We start from the raw sequence: 19,264 nt of genomic DNA on the forward strand, positions 1-19,264 counted from the left end.
AAAAACCCCGCTCCGTGGTTGTCATCTTTCTCAAAATGTAATGACGTCCATGTTTCTTTAACAGAAAAAGTGCTCGCCAGAATATGTCCGGTGAGGCTGCCGATCATGCTTCCACCAGTCGGGCTCCAGGACCGGACATAGAGGCGGAAGCCGACATGGGGCGGATGCCGGATACTCCCCCTACAGAGGATGCGGATAGACTATCCGCTACAAATTCAGAAGTGGAGAGCACCATGAATCATAGGCGTCGCCGGGCCGTACTCCGTGACGCGTGCTTCTCACCAGAGGCATTTGATGCCTTCAATTCTGGAGACGCGTACCTCCGTGTTGCTCAAAATGGTCTAGCCAGAGCCACGGACCAGTATGTAAGGGATGTACAGGTAAGCAAATCTGACGATTATATGTATCAGTAGCCCCTGAGACTTGAAACAGTTAGCAGAACTGGTTTAAGGATCATCTATTGTGCATGTTCTTACAGAGAAGAATACCCAACTGTCATAGGAGCTGGAGGAATGCAAGACCCAACTTCGGACCGCCATTGCCGCATTGAAGGAACCTAAAAAGTCCCCAGTTGGTAACATTTGTTTCAAAGAATTATATGTACCATGTAGCATGCGGCGTGGCTATAGATCTAACAATAGATATTGCAGATGAATCTAGAGAGAATCCGGAGGACCAGCATGTCGTACGACAGCTAAAGGCTGGCGAACGCATGCTGACTGAGGTCAGGCGGGAGAAAAACAATCTCCAAGACGCCAATACCAAGCTGAGCGTGGAACTAAAAGATGTTCGAGCCCAGCTTGCGGACTCCGAGAAGGAGAATAAGTGGCTTTGACGCGGCATTTCCAGTAAGTGCTTGAACGAACCCTTAAAAAAAGGGACAGCGGAGAAGCCGGCTAACGGAGCTATATCTGCAGGTATGCTAACGGGTCGTCCCGCGGAGGAGATGCCTGGGTCTGCGGGTGATCTTCTATCCGAGCTCTCACAACTGCACGAACAAGTTCGGCAGGTGATGCAAGATATTGCCCAGGCCTTGTGGCCATCCGTCTCCCTGCCAGACGGCATTGGAGAGCTTGCGGAGAAGCTCAAGGGAGCACGGCGCCGCTTCCGACTATGGAAGATATCGGCCTGCCGTCAAGGTGCCAGGGAAGCCTGGGCCATGGTGAAGACGCGGTATACCAAGACTGACCCAAACCACGTGGCCAAGGTCGGACTTGTGGGGCCCGATGGGAAAGAGATCCCCGTTAGCTTAGTGTATGGGCAAGTAGAATTAGCCACAAAGTATTCCCAACAGGATTGTAGGCTAGACAGCCTGTTGGATGGTATAGAAGAGGAATTTAGTCAGTCTACATGACTATGTAATTAAAGTGGCATGTATAATGCCTTCTAGCCGGATTGTAAATCATTTGTCATGGCGGACCTTTTCGCTTCAACCTCGGGACCCGATAGTCCGGAGTGTGTCCGAATACCCGCTCAGTTATATAAGAACCGGGGTATGCATGGAGACCAGGCGTAGGGGTCATTAGTGCTTGAACAGACAAGTACCCAACTAGTTATGTTATATTACATGGGTAGTAAGAAACATCTTCCAGGGAGAATAGTTCCGTTAGGGGTTCCTTTCCCTGGGTACGCATGCCCTAAAGTGCATGTCCGGACTACGATAGGAAACGCAGGCGAAAACATCTGGGGGCACATATGGAAAATAAATAAGAATCATCTTTTGTTCACCGACCGAATATTCCCTTAAGAACGCTAGCTTTCGGCTTCACCCAGTCTGAGGTACACATCCGGCTGACTCGGCAGTAACAATCGCAGAGGTGTTCCCCTTATGCCTTAGCCGAATTAACGGGAACGTAGGGCATAAATACAAGAGCCAGGCAACCCAGCTTGGCCAAAACTTAAGTCATATCGATGCATATAATGGCGAAGAAAAGGTACATGCGGAATAATAACACATGTGCGGGGCATGAAGCCCGGATAGATAACTAAGCTTCTGTGTAAGAAGACCCCAGGTATAATGAGCGCGGTTAGCGCGTCTATAGTGTGCAAGCGAGGCACAAGTTGGCCCTTGAAGGCCTTGAGAAAGAATAAAAGAAGGAAAGAGAAAAAAAGACAGATAATGTATATGCAAAAAATGGACAGAGGAACGAGACGAACATAGAGTCCGGCGCTAGGCGTAGAATCTTCGGAGCCTGGCTGCATTCCATGGGTTCGGCTCAAGTCGATTATTCGATGCATCCCGCAGACGGTACGCTCCACCGGTTAGAACTTGGTCAATAATGAAGGGACCTTCCCATTTGGGCTCGAGCTTGGTCTTTTTCTTCTCTGGCAGGCGTAGAACTAACTCACCAACGTTATAAGTTTTGGCCCGTACTTCTTTGCTTTGGTATCTGCGAGCCTGTTGCTGATAGAATGTGAAACGGGCTTTTGCCATGTCGCGCTCCTCCTCCAGGGTGTCCAAATTGTCCTGCCCATCAAGCTCGGCTTCTCTTTCTTCGTACATGTGCACTCGAGGTGAGTCATGAATTATGTCGCAGGTCAGAACTGCCTCTGCGCCGTACACCATAAAGAAGGGTGTGTATCCGATAGTGCGATTCGGCGTGGTCCGAAGCCCCTAGAGTACGGAGTTGAGATCCTCTACCCAGTGCGTGTTAGACTCCTTTAAGGACCGCACTAATCTGGGTTTAATGCCGCTCATGATAAGACCATTTGCTCGCTCAACTTGGCCGTTGGTTTGTGGGTGATAGACGGAAGCGTAATCAAGCTTGATGCCCATGTTTCTGCACCAGAGCTTTACCTTGTCGACCGTGAAGTTCGTGCCGTTGTTAGTGATGATGTTGTGGGGGACGCCATAACGGTGTACAACCCCAGATATGAAGTCTATCACCGGTCCGGATTCGGCTGTTTTAACAGGTTTGGCTTCTATCCATTTGGTGAATTTATCCACCATGACCAGTAAGTATTTTTTCTTATGGGTTCCCCCTTTAAGGGGTCCAACCATGTCAAGCCCCCAGACCGCGAAGTGCCAGGTAACGGGGATTGTTTGGAGGGCGGTGGGTGGCATGTGGCTTTGGTTTGCAAAAAGCTGGTAACCGACGCAGCGTTGGACCAAGTCCTGTGCATCTGCCCGGGCCGTCGGCCAATAAAAACCTATATGGAAGGCCTTGCTTACAAGGGCCCGGGCTGCAGCGTGGTGGCTGCCGAGTCCTGCGTGAATTTCCGCCAAAAGCTTCTGCCCTTCCTCTTCGGAGATGCACCTTTGAAGGACTCCGGTAGTGCTTTTTTTATATAGCTCTCCCTCATGGACCCTGTAAGCTTTAGATCGCCGCACTATGTAGCGTGCCTCATTTCGGTCCTCGGGAAGTTCCTGGCTAGTTAGGTAGGCCAGGAATGGTTCTGTCCACGGGGCAATGATGGCCATTATTACATGGGCTGAAGGTGTTATTTCGGTGGCAGAGCCTCTGATTATGTCAGAGTGTTCAGTATCGGGCGTTTTTGCCGGGTCCGGACTATTGTTACCGGTGTCCCCCTCCCATACCACGGATGGCTTAAACAACCTTTCCAAAAAGATGTTGGGGGACCGCATCGCGTTTTGCGCCGATGCGGGCGAGGATGTTCGTCGCCTGATTGTTTTCCCGAGCCACATGGTGAAATTCGAGCCCCTCGAACCGAGCTGACATCTTTAGGACGGTGTGTCGATAGGCCGCCATCTTCGGATCCTTGGCATCGAAGTCTCCATTTATTTGGGATATTGCGAGGTTTGAATCCCCACGCACCTCCAGGTGTTGAATGCCCATGGAGACTGCCATCCGAAGACCATGCAATAGGGCTTCGTATTCGGCTGCGTTGTACGAGTCTGTATACAGTATCTGCAGTACATATTGAACGGTATCTCCGGTTGGGGACGTCAGGACGACGCCAGCGCCCAGACCAGCCAGCATTTTGGAGCCGTCGAAGTGCATGGTCCAATTGGAGTATGCGCTGTACTCTTTAGGGAGTTCGACTTTCGTCCATTCGGCGACAAAGTCGGCCAATGCTTGCGATTTAATTGCTCGCCGAGGTTTGTATGTTATGTCGAATAGGAGGAGCTCAATGGCCCATTTGGCAATCCGGCCCGTGGCATCGCGGTTGTTTATAATATCATTAAGTGGCACTTCCGAGGCTACTATAATCGAACACTCTTGAAAGTAGTGTCGCAGCTTCCGGGATGCCATGAATACCGCATAGGCTATCTTTTGATAATGTGGGTACCGTGATTTGCATGGAATGAGGACAGTGGATACATAATATACCGGCTTTTGAAGAGGGAATTTATGTCCGTCCGCTTCTCGTTCGACGACGAGCACTGTGCTTACAACCTGATGAGTTGCCGCAATGTATAACAGCATTGGTTCGCCAATGTTTGGCACGGCTAGGATTGGGTTGGTTGCCAGTATGGCTTTTATTTCTTCCAATCCGGCTGTGGCAGCATCCGTCCACTCGAAGTGTTCGGTGCACCGAAGGAGGCGATAAAGGGGTAATGCCTTTTCTCCTAAGAGGAGATAAAGCGGCTTAGAGCCGCCACACATCCAGTTAATTTCTGGATTTGTTTGAGGTCTGTTGGGGTAGCCAACTGTGACAAAGCTCGAATTTTGGCCGGATTAGCTTCAATTCCTCTACTGGAGACAATGAAGCCCAGGAGCTTTCCGGCTGGTACGCCGAAAATGCATTTTTCCGGATTGAGCTTGATGTCATATGTTCGGAGGTTGTCGAATGTGAGCCTCAAGTCATCTATTAGAGAGTCGACGTGTTTGGTTTCGACGACTACATCATCTACGTATGCCTCTACTGTTTTGCCGATCTGTTTCTCCAGACATGTCTGAATCATGCGCTGATATGTTGCGCCGGCGTTTTTGAGCCCAAAAGGCATTGTGTTGAAATAGAAGGGGTCGTATGGTGTGATAAATGTCATTGCGGCTTGGCCGGACTCCGCCATCTTGATTTGGTGGTAGCCGGAGTATGCGTCGAGGAAACACAATGACTCGTGTCCTTTGGGCAGGCCTTGTTGAGGTCCTTGAAATCGACACATAGGCGCCGGGATTTGTCCTTCTTTGGTACCATCACTAGATTTGCTAGCCAGTCCGGGTGTTTTATTTCTCTAATGAATCTGGCCTCCAATAACTTGGCTAGTTCCTCTCCCATAGCTTGTCTCTTAGGTTCAGAGAAACGCCGAAGAGCTTGCTTGACCGGCTTGAATCCCTTTAGGATATTGAGGCTGTGCTCGGCCAGCCTGCATGGGATTCCTGGCATGTCTGAGGGGTGCCAGGCGAATATGTCCCAATTCTCGCGCGGGAACTCTCGTAGTGCGGTGTCCACGGCGGGGTTTAATTGTGCCCCGATGGAGGCTATTTTTGTAGGGTCCGTTGGGTGGACTTGGAATTTGACTATTTCATCCGCTAGTTTAAAAGAGGTGGACTTGGATCTCTTGTCAAGTATCATGTCGTCCCTGTCCACTATGGAGCGTAGCGCAGTTAATTCCTCAGCTGAAAGGGCTTCGGATAATGCCTCGAGGGCCAATGCGGCTGTTTTGTTTTCGGCGCGGAGTGTTGTGTCCGGATCACTAGCGAGAGTGATGATTCCGTTGGGCCCGGGCATTTTGAGCTTCATGTACCCATAATGGGGTATGGCTTGGAAGATCGTGAACGCCTCCCATCCTAAAAGGCTGTGGTATCCACTACTGAACGGGGCCACTTGGAATGTAATTTCTTCGGACCTATAGTTCTCTAGCATGCCGAATACCACATCTAGTGTGATTTTCCCAGCACAACGTGCTTCCCGACTGGGGATGATTCCTCTGAAGGTTGTGCTGCTTTGCTCAATGCGGTTCCAGTCTATTTCCATTTTTTGAAGAGTTTCCTCATAGATGAGGTTTAATACACTTCCGTCGTCCATGAGTACTTTGGTGAGTCAAAAGTCGTCCACGATTGGACTGAGGACCAGTGCAGCTGGTGCTCGGGCTGTTCGGAATTTAGGTTCGTCACTGGCATTGAAGGTAATAGCCGTGTCACTCCATGGATTCATTGCTGCCACGTAGCAGATTTCGGCGAGGCTGCGGAGTGTTCGCTTGAGCCTATTATTTGATGTGAAGGTTTCAAAGACTGTTAATACCGTATTGTTATCCACGGGATGGTGCTTTGTGGCATTTGGGATGAGAAGATCCTCACCACTTTTGGCCACCTGCCGGAGTATCCAACATGCTCTAAGGTTGTGTGTTGGTATGGTATCCGTTGTACTATGAATCTTGCAGGGTCCGTTAAGCCATCCCTCCAATACGGTTCCATGCCCTATAGTGGGTTTTTGTTTCTTTGTAACTAACTCGGGTGTCTTATGATATTGCACCCTTTTACTTCGGATTGGGTGTATACTCCGAGCTGGATTATCCCAAAATTTCGTTTCGGTTTTCCAGGCGCTTTCCATCGCACAGTACTTTCGTACTATGGACGCCAAGTTAGCGAAGCGTGATATGTCACAGCGACTTAAGGCGTTAAGGATTCCCTTGTCCGTGCAATTATTGCAGAAAGATGAGACTGCGTCTTCCTCGCAACAGTCCTTAACCTTGTTCATCACAAGGAGGAATCTAGCCCAATAATGATGTATTGTTTCATGGGGATCTTTCCTGATGTTGGAAAGATCATTTATGTCTGGGTGGGTGGGTGGAATTGAGTCCGAACCCCTACCCGATCTGAGACCCAGGGGCTGAGGAGTTACCAATCTTGGAAGCTCAGATTCCAGAGTGTTGCCCGATAAGTCTAGCCCGCTGCCTGACTCTAGGTTCAGGGCTTGGGTGATGTCCTCCCATAAATGGGTATCCGGCTCGGAGAGCTCAGGAATCTGGACATAGTTAGTCCTCAAGATAGAGGAAGAATCGCCGCATTGTTCCTCCACCACCGCAATATGATGGGTGACTGGTGGAGAATTAATCTCCCTTTGATCGGGTTTAAGCCCAATCCGATCATAGTCTGTAGCGACTCCCAAGGCGGCAATATGATCCAGGAGCTCTTTTAGGGAAGAGAGCTCCATTGGATCTATCTGCTCGGCAAATTCCGAGCCGACGTGGAGGCTGTTTTTGATGACCCGAGAAGTCATCGTCGGTGCAGCGGCCGAACTGGCGGTCATGATGAAACTGCCAAGCCAGAGAGTTTGGCCGACGGCCAGGGCTCCTCCGACGGTAATGTTGTTTTTAACAACGAGACGAGGCATCCTTCCTTATGGAGACGGCATAGTGGAACTCTCAATGAAAGCACCAATGTCGGTGTCAAAACCGTTGGATCTCGGGTAGGGGGTCCCGAACTGTGCGTCTAAGGCGGATGGTAACAGGAGGCAGGGGACACGATGTTTTTTACCTAGGTTCGGTCCCTCTTGATGGAGGTAAAACCCTACGTCCTGCTTGATTATTCTTGATAATATGAGTAGTACAAGAGTTGATCTACCACGAGATCGGAGAGGCTAAACCCTAGAAGCTAGCCTATGGTATGATTGTATGTCATCCTACGGACTAAAACCCTCTGGTTTATATAGACACCGGAGGGGGCTAGGGTTACACAAGGCTGGTTACAAAGGAGGAGAATACATATCCGTATTGCCTAGCTTGCCTTCCACGCCAAGTAGAGTCCCATCCGGACACGGGACGAAGTCTTCAATCTTGTATCTTCATATTCCAATAGTCCGGCCAAAGGATATAATCCAGTTGTCCGGATACCCCCTAATCCAGGACTCCCTTAGTATGCTTCTGGCAATCTGACACCAAATTAACTATTGCACATCCACCGCCTAAGCGAGGGAGAGCTTGCATTAGTCAAAAGTTTCTCCGTGTCCTGTGAGCCACCACGTGCAAGCTTCTCCCGTCCTACAAGCTTCTCCTTGTTTGGCAAGTTGACGGGACACAGCAAAGTAATGCTAGTCAATACTGCCTCCTTTCCGGTTAATATGGCTTAATTTCAAATGAGATAAATACATTGTCTGTCACTGTATATTTGTGAAAATACGGTCAGTGGACTTCATAATACGCTCATTGCGCTCAATATATACATTTTTCGGTGTTTATAACCCTAGTTGAGTTTGTGTGTGCATGCATGTGTAGGTTGAGCACTTGGGCGTGACCGTATGTGTTCCGTCGTGTGCTTGGACATGCACGCATTAGGGCGTCACGCTCATTTTTGCGTCCATGTGTACGTGTGATTGTTGCATGCATGCACGAGGTTGTAGTCCCTTACATTCACATGTTCATAAGTCATTGCTTTGTCAAAACGTTGCATGCAAGGTTTAATCATTCGTTGTTCATGCATGCATTCCCAATATTAATACGTTGGTAAAGACAATTTCTTGAGGAAAACGAGCCCATGAATTGAGTACAAAGGGGACCAATAAGCCAGGACGGAGGGAGTACCAGTAGTGAACCAGAAGGAGGGAGTAGGTACTAGTAGTACAGTACTACGTAACAACGTGCAATAACAAAATTCCTCTATGCGCATCATGTCTACTCACGTGTCATGCAAGAAGATAGAGATAAGTACAAGTGAGACTCAGGAACGGTCATACACGTAGGGGGAGTACGTGTAGGGGCCACTAAGGAGCAGTCAAATCACACAGTAAGTTAGTTGGAAGAAGCAACCATCATTTCACTCTTCAATGACACGTATGTAATATAAAATGGTTGATATGGAGAGAAAAAGGAAAGCATTATATATAGTTATATACACTAGCAGGAGCCTAAGCTACAAGCCTGCTTGCTTGGGTTTCTCTCTTCACAAGCATAGAACGACGGTGGCCACACCGCTGGTCACATATCCGGCCTGATCCCGCCGCTGGGGGAAGGGAACAATGTTCTGCGTAGACGCGGTCGACATCGGCAAGGGAGAAAACCCACAGTCGGTGCGTCCCAATCGGGTGTCCCCACGGTATGGGATGATGCCGTGTCCCAACCTCCCTTCTATCTACAGCCCGACATCCCAGGTAGTACATCTTCCTTTTGGAACCGGCTTGCTCCACTCCTGCAGCTCCTCACGTAGCTCCATCTCCATGTCAATCTTTCTCTACTTCTGCCGGCTTCTATTTGTGATGAGTTTATGTCTCATGAACTAGTGCCAGTACTATTATTCTAATCACACTTCATCAATATCTTTGCCATCAGGGCTGCTCAGCTCAATTTTAGTGGAACTGCACAAAAGCATCGTATGATCCGAGGGTGCCAGCCGTCTTTCCTTCGATAGGTTCTACCTAGCCAGGAAATTAAATCATGTTTAGGGTTTAAGTCATAGTGACCCCATCAATAGTTTTTCTTTTGTACACGCTCTCACAACTTTTGTCTTTAGTTGTGAAGTAAATATTGGCTATGATCTGTGAATCATTAAGATGCATCAGCATGCGTGTTAGTTTTCCTTTGTATTTAATGGAATGTTGTAACGGGGCAACCTCGGAGTAGGAATGAAAATGGAGTGTAAAGTTTCTATTTTTTCTGGAGAAAAAATGGAAACAAAGAGAAACCAACGTTTCATTTCGTTGGATCGCGCCATCGAGCAAAACCAACGTTTAAATCACGTATGTCGCGTTCGTGTCTCACCCTCCTCCACGGCTCGACCCCACACGGTCGCTCGGCATGCCACTCACCGCAAACCGAGTATACGATAACTTTCTCACCTGCTTGTCGATGGATCATGCCATGGAGTAATAGCACTACTGGAAGAGATTGACGAGTTGGGAGAGGACAACTAGCTGTAGCATGGACTCCCAAGAACTTTTTACATGCATGTTGTGGCCGACTATTTCGACCTTCGAACGCGGAACAGTTGCGTGCACCGGGAAGCGGCACGGGCGACGCTCTCTCGGTCGGCGCACCGCTTCAATGTCGGGCCAGTGAGAGGTCGCGTCCGCTCTGGCCGGGCATGAATGCGGCACTGACCGTTTCGGGCGGGAAGCATGCGCGGGTGATGAAGAGGGTTCAAGTTGGTCAGGAGCGGGCGTGGCAGCAGTCCGGACGCCCGCAAACAAGAGATGATGTACGTTAATATTGTTGCATATATAATTAACAACGTAAATAATGTGCCAATCGGACAAATATGATTGGAGATGGAGATGGAGATGGAATTTTACGTAAACACAGATATGCAAGTCTATGTCTTTTGTTTTTTTGCGGGAACAAACTTGTATTACTCATGTAGCTAGGCTACACTCGGAGTTACAAAGTTCAACAATGCCATCAGGGCCTGAACCTAGCTAAACAGCGATACGGCCACTAGTCCTACCATAATGAGCTAAAGTATGACTGACAATGTTGTTGTTTCGTCGAACATGAGCAATACAAGTATTTCGAAGTGCCATGAGCGATCTAATCTCACACACCAAAAAACCAAACCGAGATCTATCAAGATCTTCATTCCTAATCCTCACCATATTTGTAGCTTCAAGGTAGTCGGTCTCGATATTGATATTTGGAGCTTAGACTCCCCATGTACTTTATTATATTAATATAATTTACCATAGAACGATTGTTCTACGGTGTGTGGGTCAAAAAAAGATTACTCCACTGCAATGCGAGCGACAAACCCTCTTTGATGGCCAACAATTCTGCTTCCAGTGCGTTCGCACAATAACACAAGCTTCTACATGAAGAGAAAATTATAGCACCCCCATGATCCCTAGTATCATGCCAGTACCAGCAGTTCCGTTCTCTGGCAAAAAGGAACCATTCGTATTCAGTTTTACCCAGCCATCCTCAGATGCATGTCTATGTCTATGTGTGTCTGCGTGACGACTCTCATGGCCTGGAAGCGGGGGCGTGTTTTTGATCGAGTTTTCTTTCTTGGTACGTTAAAAAATTATCCGCCAGTTTTTTTTCTTTTTTCCTGGAACGCGCATATTCTATTTAAAACCACTGCTATGGAGAGATTTTTTTACTCCATTGTATATATAGCCTCTTGTTTGATAGGGTTTCTCGCATCTCGCTCTCTCACCCTCTCCATATCAAAACAAGATGACAGTGTCCACTGATACGTCTTCGTCGTATCTACTTTTCCAAACACTTTTGCCCTTGTTTTAGACTCTAACTTGCATGATTTGAATGGAACTAACCCGGACTGACGCTGTTTTCAGCAGAATTGTCATGGTGTTATTTTTGTGCAGAAATAAAAGTTCTCGGAATGACCTGAAAATCAACGGAGATTATTTTTGGAATATATTAAAAATACTGGAAGAAGAATCCATGTCAGGGGGCCCACACCCTGTCCACGAGGGTGGGGGCGCGCCTCCCCCCTGGGCGCGCCCCCTGCCTCATGGGCCCCTGACACTCCACCGACCTCAACTCCAACTCCATATATTCATGTTCGGGGAGAAAAAAATTAGAGAGAAGGATTCATCGCGTTTTACGATACGGAGCCGCCGCCAAGCCCTAAACTCTCAGGAGGGCTGATCTGGAGTCTGTTCGGGGCTCCGGAGAGGGGAATCCATCACCATCGTCATCATCAACCTTCCTCCATCACCAATTTCATGATGCTCACCGTCGTGCGTGAGTAATTTCATCGTAGGCTTGCTGGATGGTGCTGGGTTGGATGAGATTTATCATGTAATCGAGTTAGTTTTGTTAGGGTTTGATCCCTAGTATCCACTATGTTCTGAGATTGATGTTGCTATGACTTTGCTATGCTTAATGCTTGTCACTAGGGCCCGAGTGCCACGATTTCAGATCTGAATCTATTATGTTTTCATGAATATATGTGAGTTCTTGATCCTATCTTGCAAGTCTATAGTCACCTATTATGTGTTATGATCTGTTAACCCCGAAGTGACAATAATCGGGACCATTATTGGTGATGACCGTAGTTTGAGGAGTTCATGTATTACTATGTGTTAATGATTTGGTCTGGTACTCTATTAAAAGGAGGTCTTAATATCCCTTAGTTTCCAATAGGACCCCGCTGCCACGGGAGGGTAGGACAAAAGATGTCATGCAAGTTCTTTTCCATAAGCACGTATGACTATATTCGGAATACATGCCTACATTACATTGATGAACTGGAGCTAGTTCTGTGTCACCCTATGTTATAACTGTTGCATGATCGATCGCATCTGACATAATTCTCCATCACTGATCCAATGCCTACGAGCTTTTCATATATTGTTCTTCGCTTATTTATTTTTCCGTTGCTACTATTACAATCACTATAAAACCAAAAATATTACTTTTGCTACCGTTACCATTACTATCATATTACTTTGCTACTAAACACTTTGCTGCAGATATTAAGTTTCCCGGTGTGGTTGAATTGACAACTCAGCTGCTAATACTTGGGAATATTCTTTGGCTCCCCTTGTGTCGAATCAATAAATTTGGGTTGAATACTCTACCCTCGAAAACTGTTGCGATCCCCTATACTTGTGGGTTATCAAGACTATTTTCTGGCGCCGTTGCCGGGGAGCATAGCTCTATTCTTTGAGTCACTTGGGATTTATATCTGCTTGTCACTATGAAGAACTTGAAAGATCAAAGAACCAAGATTTTTCCCTCAACTACGAGGGGAGATAAGGAAATGTCATCTAGCTCTGCACTTGATTCACCTTCTGTTTTGAGTAAACTTGCGACACCTACACATGCTATTGATTCTGATAGGTCGCATGTTATTGATGATGTCACTTCTGCTTTGCATGATACTTATGATGAAACTACTTCTATGCTTGATAATATTGTGCCACTAGGTGAATTTCTTGATGAATAACTTGCTAGGGCTAGAGAGAATGAAATTAGTGAATCTGATAATATTGATGAAAGTGATGATGAAGATTCTCCCCCTAGATATGAATTGACTGTTGTTCCTGAGGGTTATGTTATGGATGAAGAAACTTCTAGAGACTTCTTAGCTTGCAATGATAGATCTAATCTTAAGAAATTATTAGCTAAGCTTAAAGAAAAGTCTTTGAATGCTAGAATGAAATATGACCCTGCTTTTGCTACTTCACCTATCTTTATTACTAATAAGGATTATGATTTCTCTGTCGATCCTGAGATAATTACTTTGGTTGAATCTAATCCTTTCTATGGCTATGAATCTGAAACTGTTGTGGCACATCTGACTAAATTAAATCATATAGCCACCATGTTTACTCATGATGAGAAAACTTGCTATTACTTTATCCTTAAGTTATTTCCGTTCTCATTAAAGGGTGATGCTAAAACATGGTTTAATTCTCTTGATCCTGGTTGTGTGCGTAGTCCCCAGGATATGATTTATTACTTCTCTGCTAAATATTTCCCCGCTCATAAGACACAAGCTGCTTTAAGGGAAATATATAATTTTGTGCAAACTGAAGAAGAGAGTCACCCACAAGCTTGGGGGAGGCTTATCCGATTACTTAATGCATTTCATGATCATCCTCTCAAGAAAAATGAAATACTTGATATCTTTTATAATGGACTAATCGATGCTTCCAGAGACTACTTGGATAGTTGTGCTGGTTGTGTTTTCAGGGAAAGAGTTGTTGATCAAGCTGAATTGTTATTGAATAATATGTTGACTAATGAAAACAATTGGACACTTCCTGAACCAACTCCTAAGCCAACTCCGAAGAAAAGGGGTATTCTATTTCTTAGTTCTGAAGATATGCAAGAGGCAAAGAAATCAATGAAAGAAAAAGGTATTAAAGCTGAAGATGTTAAGAATTTACCACCTACTGAAGAAATACATGGTCTTGATAACCCGACACAGGTATTAAAGGTAAATTATCTCTATAGATTTGATAAATGTGAAATTCCATTTACTAAGTTTTCTAGCCAATGCTTGGATGAGTTTGATGACTTTATGGTTAAACAAGAAAATTTCAATGCTTATGTTGGTAGACAATTGAAACACAATGCTGATATACTTGAACACTTGAGTGATTTTATGTCTAGAGTTAAAGGTGAACTTAAACTTATTAGTAAGCATGCTTCTACGGTTACCACTCAAGTATAACAAGTACTTATGGCTCAAAATGATTTGCTCAATGAATTAAATAATAAGAAAAATGATAATGTTGTTAGAGTTATGACTAGAGGGGGTAAAATGACTCAGGAACCTCTATATCCTGAGGACCACCCTAAGAGAATTGAGCAAGATTCTTAGAGAACTAATGTAGATGCACCTAGTTCTTCTAAGAAGAAGAAAAAGAAAAATGATAGGAATTTGCATGCTTCTAGTGAACCTGTTGTTGACACACCTGAGAATCCCAATGATATTTCTATTTCTAATGCTGAAACACAATCTGGTAATGAACATGAACCTAGTGATAATGTTAATGATGGTGTTCATGTTGATGCTCAACCTAGCAATGACAATGTTGTAGAGATTGAACCTGCTGTTGATCTTGATAACCCACAATCAAAGAATCAATGTTATGATAAGAGAGACTTCATTGCTAGGAATCACATTAAGGAGAGAGAACCATGGGTTCAGAAACCCATGCCTTTTCCTCCTAAACCATCCAAGAAAAAGGATGATGAGGATTTTGAGCGCTTTGCTGAAATGATTAGACATATCTTTTTGCGTATGCATTTGACTGATATGCTTAAAATGAATCCTTATGCTAAATACATGAAGGATATTGTTACTAATAAAAGAAAGATACCAGAAGTTGAAATTTCCACCATGCTTGCTAATTACACTTTTAAGGGTGGAATAGCAAAGAAACTTGGAGATCCAGGAGTACCAACTATACCATGCTCCATTAAAAGAAACTATGTTAAAACTGCTTTATGTGATCTTGGAGACGGTGTTAGTGTTATGCCTCTCTCTTTATATCGTAGACTTGATTTGAATAAGTTGACACCTACTGAAATATCTTTGCAAATGGACGATAAATCAACTGCTATACCTGTCGGTATTTGTGAGGATGTGCCTATTGTGGTTGCAAATGTTACTATCTTAACGGACTTCGTTATTCTTGATATTCCTTAGGTCGATAGTACGTCTATTATCCTTGGTAGACCCTTTTTGAATACTGCAGGGGCTATTATTGATTGCAACAAAGGCAATATCACTTTTCATGTTAATGGTAATGAGCATACGGTACACTTTCCGAGGAAACAACCCCAAGTCCACAATATCAATTCTATTGGAAAAATTCCAACGATTACTATTGGAGGTTTTGAATTTCCTCTTCCTACTGTCAAGAAGAACTATGATATTCTTATTGTTGGGGATGTGCATATCCCCGTTGAGGTAACCTAGTGTTATTCGAAAATTCTCCGGTTTCATGTTATTCGAAATGAGTTTGTTAACAAGACCTGATCAACCTTGTTAGTGGATTCTTTTTGATGAGCATGAGATGGATGAATTTAGAAAGCACAACTCTCTGTACCCTCTTTTTACTTTCTATTATTTATATTAAATAAAGCAAAAATAGTATTTCCTGTCTGTTTTCTGAATTATCCATGCAACAAAAAATACCCCGAAAATAAAAGTTCTCCAAATGCCCTGAAAATTAAATATGACTTTTTCTAGAATATTTGAGAATATCTGGCACTGAGAAGACAGTAGGGGGAGCAGCCACGTGCCCACGAGGGTGGAGGGCGTGCCCACCCCCCTGGGCGCGCCCCCTGCCTCATGGACCCCACGTGGGTCCCCTCCACTTATCCTTTCACCCACACACTTCGTCTTGCTCCAGAAAAAATCACTAGCCAACCCAAACCCGAGTTCTAGCTCATCTTGCTGCCATTTTCGATCTCCTTGCTCAAAGCTCCTCTCACAAAACTGCTTTGGGGATTGTTCTTTGGTATGTGACTCCTCCAATGGTCCAATTAGTTTTTGTTCTGGTGCTTTATTCATTACAAATTTTTGTTGCTTAGACGACCTTGTTCTTGAGCTTCCGTGTCAAATTTATGTGGTCAAAAGTAGTTTTAATGCATGATATAGCCTCTGGGCACTTGTAGGAGTAGTTACTATCAATCTTGTTGAGTTTGGTTCACTTTTATTTTTGAGTTACTAAAAATTTCAGAAATTTTTCAGAGGAAGAAATATGTTTAGGAAAATGTACCAAGGTGGTTCCTCAAGGAAGCAAGGACCTAGGCCCGCAATACGCGAGTCGGACAATGAACTACCAAGGGATGCTCAAGTGCGGCCTTGTGAATGGCCGTCAGAGGACTTCATGGTTCGGGCAGGGATTAAGGAGGAATTTGAAGCATATGTACGTAACGCCGATCTTGAGAGCTTCGTGGCAGATAAGTGTCGTCAGTACCTCTATTTAACTGATTCATTCGTGAGAAGGTTTAAATTTACATCATCACACAATTCTCAAACTATCCTATTTGATCTTTATGATAAATCTTATACCATGGACTTAGAAGATTTTAATACTGCTTGTAAACTCCCACAGTGGGGTAATGTTAGTGAACCTCACAAATCTGAAGATAAAGACTTTCTTGCCAGTATAACTATGGGGGAATCTAGGGAAATTACGCAAGCTACCATAGGGAGCATTCATTTTCCTGCAATACATTATTTTGCTCTCTTCAAAGGTAGATGCATAAATGGTAAGGATGAGGCATGTCACATGTGTGTTCCTGATCTTGGTGTTCTCAAGAGTGTTGTATTAGGAGATAGACAATATAACTTGGGGGCCATTGTTGCACGTAGGTTGCATAATAATAGTATTGATGGAGATTTCTTTGGTGGAATTTATGCAACCCATTTAGCTGATTTTCTTGAGATACCCATACGTGGAGATGATATTGGGTTGCCTCCTGCTTATTTAGGTTATAATGCCATGGTTCATCATCAGTTTGTTGAGAGGAACAATCAGTTCCTCCAGTACCGACTAATCTTCGACAGGCGACGCACCTATCACGTCGCTCTCCCTGCTCCTGCTTTCTTTGACTTTCAGGCAAAAGGGAGATATGTTATAACCAGGGAGGAGGCGATCGAGTACGAGAGGAGGGCGGAGGCAACTCGCCTCCAAGCTGCAGCTCATCAGGCAATTGCCGATGCATCTTAGTACGACCCCAGCTACAACTTTGATCCATGGGCATAGACCAACTTAGGCCAAAAGCCTAAGCTTGGGGGAGTATGTATCTCTCACCGACATTATATTCATGTTCACGCACTCATGCCAGTTGTCGGTGCTCATACTTTTTCATTGTATCATCCATGCTAGTTTTTTTTTCTTTTTAAGCTTTCTTCTTGTGTGTTTGAAAAACCTTAATAAAAACCAAAAAAATTAGTTGTAGCTTTTAGCTAGTTTACTTTCCATGCCTCTAGTAGTAGTAATTAAAAAGAAAACCCAAAAAGATTGCTTGGTCTTCTTTTGCTTGTTGGGAGCTTTCCCGTGTAAATGGTTTTATTTCTTTCTTGTTCTTTGGGGGTCGAGAGGAGAAGACCATGATTATTGAGTGGCTCTCATATGCATTATTGTTGATCTAACAAAGAGCCCATATCATCTTGTCTTTTCTCTTGAATTGAATGCTTGCAGATTCCATCTTAGTCCAATGCACGTGCACTATTATTATTTTCCACACTATTCGATCGTGCAAGTGAAAGGCAATAATGATGATTATATGATGAACTGGTTGAGATGAAAAAGCTGGTATGAACTCGACCTCTCTTGTTTTTGTAAATATGATTAGTTCATCGTTCTTGATTCAGCCTATTATGAAAGAAACATGTTTACAATGACAATTAGAGATTGTAGTTGCTTATGCCATGCTTAATTGGCTAGGAGTTTATAATGGTTTACCTTGCATGCCAACATGCTATTAAAATGGTTGTGATGTGGTATGATAGGGTGGTATCCTCCTTTAAACGATTCGAGTGGCTTGACTTGGCACATGTTCACGCGTGTAGTTGAAACAAAATCAACATAGCCTCTATGATATTTATGTTCATGGTGAATTATATCCTACTCATGCTTGCATTCGGTGTTGATTAATTTTAATGCATGTTCATGACTGTTGTCACTCTCTAGCTGGTCGCTTCCCAGTCTTTTTCTAGCCTTCACTTATACTAAGCGGGAATACTGCTTGTGCATCCAATTCCATAAACCCCAAATTTATTCCATATGAGTCCACCATACCTTCCTATATATGGTATCTACCCGCCGTTCCAAGTAAATTTGTATGTGCCAAACTCTAAACCTTCAAATAAGCATTTTGTTTTGTATGCTCGAATAGCTCAGGTATCAACTAGGGCTGTTTGTATCCTCCATGCTAGGCGGGTTATTCTCAAGAGGAGTGGACTCCACTCCTTATTCAAGAGAAAATGGCTGGTCACCGGGATGCCCAGTCCCTTGCTTAAATCAAATCAAAATAATTGCAAACAAAACTCCCCCAGGACTGTTGTTAGTTGGAGGCACCCGTTGTTTCGGGCAAGCCATGGATTGATGCTTGTTAGTGGTGGGGAGTATAAACTTTACCATTCTGCTTGGGAACCGCCTATAATGTGTGTAGCATGGAAGATATCGAGATCTCTCAGTTGTTATGTTGACAATGAAAGTATAGCCCTCAAAATATTATTCATCTCTATTTCAAAACCAAGCTCTGGCACCTCTACAAATCCCTGCTTCCCTCTGCGAAGGGCTTATCCATTTACTTTTATGTTGAGTCATCCTCCTCTTATTAAAAAGCACCAGTTGGAGAGCACCGCTGTCATTTGCATCCATTACTGTTAGTTTACATTGAGTATAACTTGACTGGATCTCTTTTACCATGAATTACAATGTCTAGTCAGTCCTTGATCTTTAAAGGTGCTCTGCATTTATGTTTTGCGGTCTCGGAAAGGGCTAGTGAGATACCATCTTGTTATATCATATCATGATTGTTTTGAGAAAGTGTTGTCATCCGAGATTTGTTCTTATTGCTCGGTAGTTGATTATGCCATCGATATGAGTAAACATGAGACCTAAATGTTATTGTGAATATGGTTAGTTCATAATCTTTGCTGAAAACCTGAATGATGGCTTTACGTATTTACAACAACAAGAGCAAACAGAGTTTGTAAAAGTTTTTCTTTATCACTTTCAGTTTATCAACTGAATTGCTTGAGGACAAGCAAAGGTTTAAGCTTGGGTGAGTTGATACGTCTCCGTCGTATCTACTTTTCCAAACACTTTTGCCCTTGTTTTGGACTCTAACTTGCATGACTTGAATGGAACTAACCCGGACTGACGATGTTTTCAGCAGAATTGCCATGGTGTTATTTTTGGGCAGAAATAAAAGTTCTCGGAATGACCTGAAAATCAACGGAGATTATTTTTGGAATATATTAAAAAT

This window comes from Triticum dicoccoides, chromosome 6A (genome assembly GCF_002162155.2).
Source record: "Triticum dicoccoides isolate Atlit2015 ecotype Zavitan chromosome 6A, WEW_v2.0, whole genome shotgun sequence".
Taxonomy (NCBI): domain Eukaryota; kingdom Viridiplantae; phylum Streptophyta; class Magnoliopsida; order Poales; family Poaceae; genus Triticum; species Triticum dicoccoides.